Source organism: Helicoverpa armigera, chromosome 10 (assembly GCF_030705265.1).
Source record: "Helicoverpa armigera isolate CAAS_96S chromosome 10, ASM3070526v1, whole genome shotgun sequence".
Lineage (NCBI taxonomy): Eukaryota > Metazoa > Arthropoda > Insecta > Lepidoptera > Noctuidae > Helicoverpa > Helicoverpa armigera.
The window spans coordinates 7,003,407-7,013,865 of NC_087129.1; positions in this window are offsets into that span (position 1 = coordinate 7,003,407).

Sequence of the window (10,459 nt, forward strand, 5' to 3'; positions counted from 1 at the left end):
CGATTATATGGGGTAGGTCTTCCGTTTAACAGATGCTCCTTATAAAGGACAACTAGACCTCCTAAAGGGCAAAGTAAACATTTTTAATCCATCGATTTCAATTGAAAATCAAAGTCAAAAATATTTTATTTTTTCATGAAACTATGACCGGTGGTTCTGATGGAGACTTATAATTCTCTAACAATAGCTAACTCAGATAATACTAACTTTGTTTATGTTGCTTAGACGCGATTTATGATTGGAAGAATCGGCTCTTTAGTTACTGATGCATAACCTCTTGAGACAAGCTCGCGTAATATCACTAAATACATCCTTTAATTACAACACAGACAAATCGGAACTAGCATAGAACCTGCGTGAGGACAAGCGAAATAACTTCACAAATCTACAGCAGCTTTGTAACCTCAAGTGGGAGATAGCATGAAGAAATATTAAGAACCTCTATGGATGAGCCGGGGTAGGGATGAGCTGGCACTGGGTTACGTCCCTAGGGGATAACAAATTCGTAACCTCATTACATTACCGCAGCCTCCGGGGCCTCGTGCGATACTTTGACAACCATTATGATTGTATTAATTTACATCAAATGTTGTTAAACACAGTTCAGCTAAGCACCGAATTGTCAAACTAAATATTCTTAATATTTAGCCTTTCGTGATTTAGATTCCTTTGTCTTAGCTTTAGAACTTTAGGCTCGCAATTATTTAGAGCGTTTAAAATATGGGACGGAAAATTCATGGATAAGGATTATTTAAATAAAGTACTTCAGTCGGGCCACTAAGTCATAATTTAGCCGTGAATTTATCTAAATTATAATTATACACAAGTTCAGTAAAACAATATTATTATTTACGTAGTTTTATTTGTTTGAGTTTAAACACCACGCTTTGTTCTACCTACTTTCCAAAGACAAAATATTCGTATATTACAGTATATTTTCATGCAAAGGTATTAAAATCAGCTACCTACCATTTTGCATATTGGTCTCTCCACGGATTTTTTCCATGAATAGATGGAGGAAATTGATATGGAACACTTTTCTTACATAGTGCCTATAATCTTATTCTCCGTTTGTCCACACTCGAGTCTGGTGACGTCATCTACTGCATTCTTTAACAATTTTTCGGTCTATTCTATTTTTTGTATTCAACCTGTTTCCTTTCTTAAGTATTAAACTTTTCATACTAACAATATTTATATGTATTGTAAGCATTGAAATCGGTCTCGCGGAACCTTAACTTACCACCGTTTGATATTCAAGCTTTACCATTAATTGAATATCAATACGTAATACAGCGGTTCGAGTGTTAGGTAATACTCCTAAGTAACTAATGGGTAAATAATAGGCGAGAGGCGCTATTTACATACAAGTGAAACACTCAGAAGGACCACTTAATGACTGAGAATTGACGGCCACGATTAAGAAAATTGTATTGATTTTAAAATGCCTAAACAGGATAGACAAAATAAATGCTTAAATCTCATTAATGAAATAAAATAAATTATTTTGCACTTGACGCTACCGGTTTAAGGATCAAGAACCGAAGTCTTATAAAGTTTGGGTCTATCTATAAAAATCTATTAAAAATGTCAATATCTATAAAAATGGCTCATTTTAATCTAATGTTAAAAAACTTAAATTATGTGTACTACAATAATATTTTTTTAACCTTAATATTTTTCACTATTTTCTTCCTAATTTCGTAGAATATGATTAATACAAAAGGCAAAATAAAATCCCACACTTTATGGCCATGGTCCTTCTGCACTCACACTCGCGTATCACAGGCAGAACTATCGTATCCTGCATGTTAGATTAGCAGGTATGCGGGCGCAGTGCAAAGATGACGTGTGTGATAATGTTCGTGTACGTGTCTATACGCAGTGCATCGAATGTACGCAAATACTTGGCACTTGTGATTGACTTGTTTGTTTGATGTTCGTGGATTTGGTACCAGTTTTCCTGTGACAATGTGAAATAATGTCATTAGAAAGATTATGATAAGGTAATGTCGCAAATACCATTTAAACTAGTATGATATTCAACTAGTATCACAACAAATCAAACATTGTGTTTAAAATGAGAGCAACTTCTAGGTAACTAAAATATTTTAGAAACCCCAACTTTTCGGATTACTTAATGACCGCTAAAGAAATGTTGTTTGTATTTTACAAAACACACAATTTCTTCTTTAATGGCAATTATTTATACATTGTAACTTTAAAACACAAAGCAATATAATTTATTAATCCTTTTATGTTTGCTGAAAGATTCCTTTGTTAGCCGTGTCTGCGAGGTATTGAACACAAGATTTCATTATACGCGTAGTGGCCGGTGTCGTCTTTATAGTGTCATAAACGAGGAAATAACATTAAAGGGGAGCGTAAAAACGACGACCTGTGGCATTGCATTCCAGCTTAACGTCCATACCGCACATTTATATAACCTTAAGATATATTGGTCCACCATTTTATTTATGCTTTTCAAGGTATTGTTTGGAACACTATTTTATGGTCCATTGCTTTATAGTTTTTTCTTCTTTTTGATCTCAGACTTTGGGGATAACTTTCGTAATAGAGAATGGTATCGTGAGCGTAATGGAGTTTGAACCACAAAAAAATACAAGTCGCATTTGGTCCGACCGATTCCGTAATTGGTCATAAGTGAGTGAGATTAGAATGAAATGGTTTAGTAATTTTACCTCCACCTGTCATGAAAATCAGACGCATGAATAAATTACAGTAACTTTAATTGTGCTCAAACCTTACAATAGGTGTCATTTTGTCCTTACAATAGGTGTCAGTGACCCGCGAGTACGCGTGACGTGCGGTCGCGTCATTTGTCTACGGTGCTAGAAAAATGACGTCGAATTCGAAAGTAATTAAGTGCAATAACTGTAACATTGTGATATGTGAGGTGTTAGCCTATGTCCAAAACAAATTGGATGTTATGGATGAGGAAAGCTTGATGAGATTGTGTGTCACAAGTTTTTCTGAAGAGGAGATCGAATCGGCAAAAAACTTGCTATTCGACTCGATCACTACAACGAGACGTAAAATTGCGCGTAAGAGAGAAGGAAAATCACAAAGGGATCTTGCCGATATAATTACATTATTTAAAGAAACAGACCCGGAATTAGTACCCATATTCGTTGCGCGGGAACTACATAAATTACCACCAATATCGTTTGATCATTTGGATGCAAGTAAACTTCTAAAGGATATTTTGTTGTTGCAAAACGAAGTAAAGATTATTAAGGATTCCTATGTGACTAACAAACAGCTAGATGATTTAAAATTACATATTGAGCAGTGCAATTACCAAACATTGGATTGTACAATAACTGATCTACCTCAAAATACAGAAAAGCAAAACGTAACGGTGACGCAGTCGTTGGCGGGTTGTCGTGAGCTAAGCGAAGATACTCCATCCTTGTCATACGCGGAATGCATCAATCGGTCTGTCGCTCTCTCACATACAAGCACGCACGTGGAGGCCCCAACCGCGGTTTCGACACAGGTACAGCGCAGGCGCGAGAGTCCTGAGCGCGGGAGTATCTTGCCGGCGCGGTCTATACCGCAAGCGATAAGCGGAAGCGAGAACGTACAACCAGATAAAGAGAAGAATGAATGGATAACTGTACAGAAAAAGAAGCCAAAGTACAAGTTTGCAGGAAGTAAAGGAAAAGCGGCTTCGGAAGTGGATATGAAATTTAAGGCTGCCGAACTGAATATTCCATTATTTATATCCCGTGTAGCTAAAGAAGTGACAGACAGCGATATTGCTGACTACATTCTGGCAAAGACACAAACGGCAGTAACATTAAAGAAAATAAATATGCAAAAGGAAAGAAATTATAATGCTTTTAAAATCTTTGTACCACACCACAAACTCGCAATGTTTTTGGATGATAGCTTGTGGCCAGAAGGTGTGTCATTTAGACGTTTTGTTTACATAAATAAAACTAAGCAGTTTTCAAAAAATGTTATGAATAGTGATGTGATTCAAAACAATCAATAATGGGTACACAAACACATAAAACTGCAACTACTTTATCTAAATTCGTCAGTTTTAATTGTAAGTCAATAAAAAGGTCAATTGATTGTGTTAGAAATTTGTGTCTTTCGGCGGATATCATAGCCTTACAGGAGACCTGGCTACTCCCTATGACATACCGATACTGGGCACTATTGACCTTGATTTTGCATACACGGGCACGTCAGCAGTGGATATTTCAATTGATGTTTTTAAAGGAAGACCTTACGGCGGCGTCGCAATACTGTGGCGTAAAAGTGTGTTCAAAGAGGTGACTGTCATTGAGTGCAATAATCCACGTATCAGTGCAATAAAAGTGTCTATGAAAGACCGCGCATTTCTAGTGTTTAGTATTTACATGCCGACAAATGGAATAGACAATTTGGAGGAGTTTACGTCTTGTTTTGGCGAGGTATGTGCGATAGTTGATCATTACGCTATAGAATCTGTGTACGTACTAGGAGATTTTAATGCTCATCCGGGAGAACTGTTCGGTAATGAGCTAATTAATTTATGTATGGACCAACAATGGACCTGTGTGGATATGGATGTGTTAGGAAGTGTATTAAATAATTATACATTTATAAGCGAGGCTCACGGGTGTGTGAGATGGCTCGATCACTGTGTTACTAGTCATTCTGCCAAACAGACTATTAAGAATGTATTTATTAATTATGACACTTTTTGGTCAGATCATCTGCCCCTAGTCATTGAGTGTGAATTAAGTGCAATAATATGTAAAAATAATAATTTTAGTGCTAATAGAAAAAATAAAGCTATTTGGGGCTATAGAACTAAGGAACAGATAAAAAGCTATACCAAATTGTGCAATAGTAAACTCAAAATGATAGATTTTCCTGTTGAGTTAAGGCAATGCAGTTGTGATATTTGTAATTGTAAGGAACATAGAAACTATTTAGATAAATTATATAAGGATATAATAATAGCATTAACAGACTCAGCCATAAACACTTGTGAAACTCAGTCTCATACGCGTAAGAAAAAGCATGTGATAGGATGGAATAAGCATGTATGTGAAGCTCACAGGGACGCCAGGAATAAATTTTTATACTGGGTTTCTCAGAATAGGCCTCAGTCCGGTACTATATACGAAGAAATGTGTGAAAGTCGCAAATTATTTAAAAATAGATTAAAATGGTGTTACAATAATAAAGAACGGCTAAAAATGGACATTATTTCAGAATGTCGTGCCTCCAAAAACTTTAGTGACTTTTGGAAAGCAACCAACAGTTTAAACCATAAGACTGGCCTTCCAGTGAGCGTGGGAGGTGCGGGTGATAGCAGAGACATAGCGGAACTGTTTAGAGAACATTTTACCACTAAGTCTCCACTGGGTCCCTCGTCTGCAGATCCTGGGTCCACCGTGACTGGTGATTTGTATAGGGTTACTGCTAAACAAGTACGACAAATTGTGAGTAGCATGTCTAGGGGCAAGTCACCGGGTCACGATGGACTCAGTATCGAGCATTTAAAACATGCTGGTGTTCATTTACCACGTGTGCTCGCAATGTTTTATACTTTGTGTCTAAATCACTCGTACTTGCCTATGGATCTTATGAAAACCATCGTGGTACCAATTGTAAAGAATAAAACTGGAGATTTGTCTGATAAGAACAATTACCGACCGATTTCATTGGCTACAATCTTAGCCAAGGTGTTGGACAGTGTGCTCGACTCAGAACTTGATAAACATCTCAATATCCATGACGCTCAGTTTGGTTTTCGCGCGGGACTTTCCACTGAAAGCGCAATTCTGAGTCTGAAGCACACTGTTCAATACTATACGGAAGAAGTACACCTGTGTATGCATGCTTTCTTGACCTCTCCAAGGCATTCGACCTTGTGTCGTATGACGTGTTGTGGGAGAAACTCAAGAAAACTGGCGTGCCTACACAGGTGCAAAGAATTTTTCACTTCTGGTACCAAAACCAGAATAATTTTGTAACATGGGCAAACACCTTCTCAGACACGTACAGGTTGGAGTGTGGGGTGAGGCAAGGTGGTTTAAGTTCTCCCAAGCTCTTCAACCTGTACGTTAATGAGCTTATAGTTGGGCTCAGCAGCACTCGAGTAGGCTGCTGGATTGACAACATTTGTATGAACAACTTTAGTTACGCGGATGACATGGTGCTGCTGACCCCAACTGTAAGTGCAATGAGGCAGTTGCTCGCAATATGTGAAGCATATAGCATTCAACATGGTTTGATGTACAATGCTAAGAAGAGCGAGTACATGGTCTTCAAGGCCCCCGGTAAATGTACACTAAATGTGCCCGCAATAAAGCTAAATGGCATTGAACTAAAGCGGGTTGACAAGTTCAAATATCTCGGACATTACGTTACTGAGGACCTTGAGGACAAAGTTGACATGGAAAGGGAACGTAGGGCATTGGCGGTTCGAAGTAACATGCTGGCCCGCAGGTTTGTGCGTTGTAGTGAACAAGTTAAAGTCACACTTTTTAAAGCCTACTGCCAGACTTTCTACACGTGCAGCCTGTGGTTCAGATATACACAGAGAACGCTCAATGCCCTACGTGTCCAATATAATAACGGATTTAGGATGTTGTTGGGGTTGCCCCGTTTCTGCAGTGCCTCCGGTATGTTTGCGGAAGCCAGGGTAGACGGCTTCCATGCTATAATACGCAAGCGGCTCGCATCATTACTGAGCAGAGTCAGGAGCAGCACCAACAGCATCCTACAGGTTATTGCGGAAAAGCAAGACTCAAACGTCCTGAAAGCATTTATACGTGCTCAAATTTTGTAAAATGGTTTTTGTATGTTTTTATGTATGGACATTGGTCTGAAATAAAGATTATATTATTATTATTAATTAAATGCTCATCCAACCAAAATAGCTGGGCGCACTGTATCAATACAATCGAACCGCGCCATTAACGAACATCATCTGTACATTTAAACGGCCAACAAAAATTAATTATGATTTACAATAATTAATTGTAAATTACAAACAACGGGATGAATGGTGCGACACAATTAACTGTGTAATCGCAAGTCGGTGAGTCAGTGAAGGCATACCGCACAAAGCGGGCAACAGATGCGAGCATTAAAATTAACATGGTTGTTAATTGATGTAAACAACACACACGGTACTAATGGAAGTAAGGTATCACTCCATTTAATTGCCCATATATGTGCTGAGGTTACCACGTTAATTGGAACTAATAACGTTGCCAGTGCCGCATTCAAACTACACGCCCTAAATTGCTTTACTATAAAATTTAATCATTGTTTTCGTTGACATTGTGAGAGGTTGGTAAAACTCTGATGCAAACATTCAATAAAGCAGAAAGGTTGTTATTTATTCATGTTATGTTTTATTATATCTATTTTAATTATGCTAAAAATATGTTTTCTGCTACATAACTATTATCTGAGTATAATATCACCTGCTTTTGTTAAACCGCTTAAAGTAATCGAGATAAATTTTCTAAAATTTTAGGTAGGCAAACAATGCCGTTCGAGTTTTAACCGTAAGCTCTTGAGCACAAAGTTGGTTATTATTTGCTTATTCACAATGTTCGTCTAAGTCGTCGGCCCACAGTTGCGAAGTAGCAGACATTGTAAACACTGGAAAGACTAAGTACGCGAGTAAGTAACGTAGCTAATATGTTACTCAGGGAACAAAGTGCCTCGTTTGCACCAAGACCAATAGTCGGACAGTGCATTAGTTAAATGGATACGCTTAGCTCTATAGTTCCGCCCAAGTTTCTCCTCAATCCAACCAGTAACTTAGATTACTACTGTTGAGTCGAAATGCAAACAATGTCTATAGCGAGATGAAATGTCAATGTTCTCGACAATATCTTTGATCCTGTTGTTTGTTGTTCTGTTTGGTTCATGTACAATTAAATCCTGAATTTCTTGAAGTTATAGACACTGATTTCTGTGCCTATTATGCTTTTAGACTTTATTTCGCAATGAAATAAATGTAGGCATTTATTTTCTGATCATTAAGTTCGTCCGCGGTAATACATTTTATCAGTATCATATTGCGGGTAATACAATAAAGAGGGAAATATTGTTCGCTGGTTACGGTAACAAAATACTGTTTATCAAACCCCATGTAAATAGTGATACAAGTATATACTGTCGACATTTCATCGTTTTATTGATTGCTGCTCGAATACTTTCAAACTCGTTGTTTGTTAAATTGGAAGCAATTGCCTTTTACTGAGAATCAAATCGTGAAGCATTATTGTTAATATTCATCTCATAGTAAGATAAACTTTAATACACAATTACAAATCTCAGCTGCATCACAAACACAAACTGCAAGCCACAAAAAGGTCAGCTCAAAGTGTAAACAGCGAGCGATTCCAAGGGGTCGTACAGATAGCTGCGCTAAATGCAATATTCAAAACGAGTGTGCAATGGGGCACTCGGGACGTACAGACACACGTATGAGTGCCTGATTGCTCTGAGAATAGTGCTTCGTATGAATCTGTGAGGGTCACTGAAGCTCGCATAAAACTGCTATTTATCCTGTGTCATTTGATGCTTTTCGGGTAATGGGATTTTTAGTAACGCGGTGATGTGGTTTTGCTTTAATTATATATGAGGAGGTTAATTATAACTATCATTATAGACATCGATTGATGAATAATGGATGAATATTTCGTTTTTATTATCTTCTCTATAGTGATTGTTGGAATTGATACGATGGTTGATCAAACATGTTTTGTTATTACCGTAATATTTTCCACCTATTTTCTTCTAATGTACCTACTGACTGGATATTATTAATGTTTAAAATAAGTCTTTAACTGCGATAGTAAAAAAATTATGAACTTAGGGGTTAAGTTTAGGGATAAGCGGTAAAAATATTGAGAAATGGAGAAAAAGAACAAAATTAGCACTTCTTATATGGCATAGTTACTTTTAAAAAAACCCTGTGCTATTCAGCTGTGCATGAAAATAGAACATATTTTGTAGAGATCGTTGAAAAAGCTATCCATTTTACAAAAAAAAATATGTCGACAAGGTTTTTGTGGTCTCCAGTTCGATGTATGAGTCTTCTCAATTCATGAATGTTTGTAGGATAGGTATCTATGTATTTCAATCTCGTGGATAGGTAAACTTTATGAATGAAAACAAAACTTCAGCGACGTAGTCACCGGCAAAAGCTATTTAAAAAACGTTTAACGTCTGTCCATATCCCGTAAAGGTTAAAAAAACACCAAGCTTTTAAAAAATGTACGAAATATGATTTTTTTTTATTCACCGGGGTTATTGGCAAAGGTCGAGCGTTGTCAACCGTACATATTTGTTCACACAAAGCTACGCATGCATGAAATCCTATTTTACGGCTCGTATCCTTCCGTTTAGAGCGCCTTTTGAATGGGCCGTGTCTGAGCTCACTCGAATATCTTAAACCATATGTTGCCAGCTAGCGCTCGCGTCGGGGAATCGACTAGTTTACTATATTTACATACTGCCTTTTTGATGTACCTTTTCCATCTCGACGAGTGAATTTCATAAATTAACATGCAACATATGGTACTTTTTTGGGAAAATCTTTTTTGTAGCTGAAAATTGAGTGCAAAACCCAAAAACGGTCCAAACCATTTATTACGATAACTATACAATTAAACTAAAAGTCTACAAAAACTGCCTTTTAAGCCTTTTAAATCTTTCACATTTTCTCAAACAACCGTATATTAAACTAATTGAAACTTTAATCAGGCAGGAGCAACGCAATAAATAACTGAGCAACAGTATTCTATATAGTTGTAGTTAATTTATGATCGTTTACGGCGGCGCATATGGAAATCCGCTGGGCGGCCCGCCGTAGATATCGTGAACAGAGCCTGGGCGTCGTCGCGACCACGTGGCCAAAGTAAACCCACATAAATTAACCCGTACACTGCAAGAACAAGGTCATATGTAACCCTTAAATTAGTGGCCACATTATTTCTGAGAAGATTTTGGGCTGGAAAATGGTTTGTAAGGACATTAGAAGTTTTAATAGCTGCGCACCGCGCTGACTCGTTTAAATTGATATTTTAAATTTCGTTATTTTATTATTAGCTTTCATATTTTGATAGCTACATATGTAGCATAGACCAGTGAAGTATTGACCAATTTTTGTTCAATTGAACAAATGCAAACCGCAAAAAATTGTATCAACTACACATTTTAACAAAAAGAATAAAACAAAATTAATTCAGTTCACTGGCTTTTCAGTAATATTTAACCTGCACACACTAACTAGACAGCAGCTAAATTGTATTCGAGCCAAAGAGTAGCTCTCACAGTACAGTACCCATAAACAATGAGGAAATAATAACGTACAGATTGAAACGCGGTTAAAACTCGCGCACTCACAAAAGGTCCCGCGGGCCAACGTTTATTGTTCAACGCATTTTAATGAGCCCTACTATGA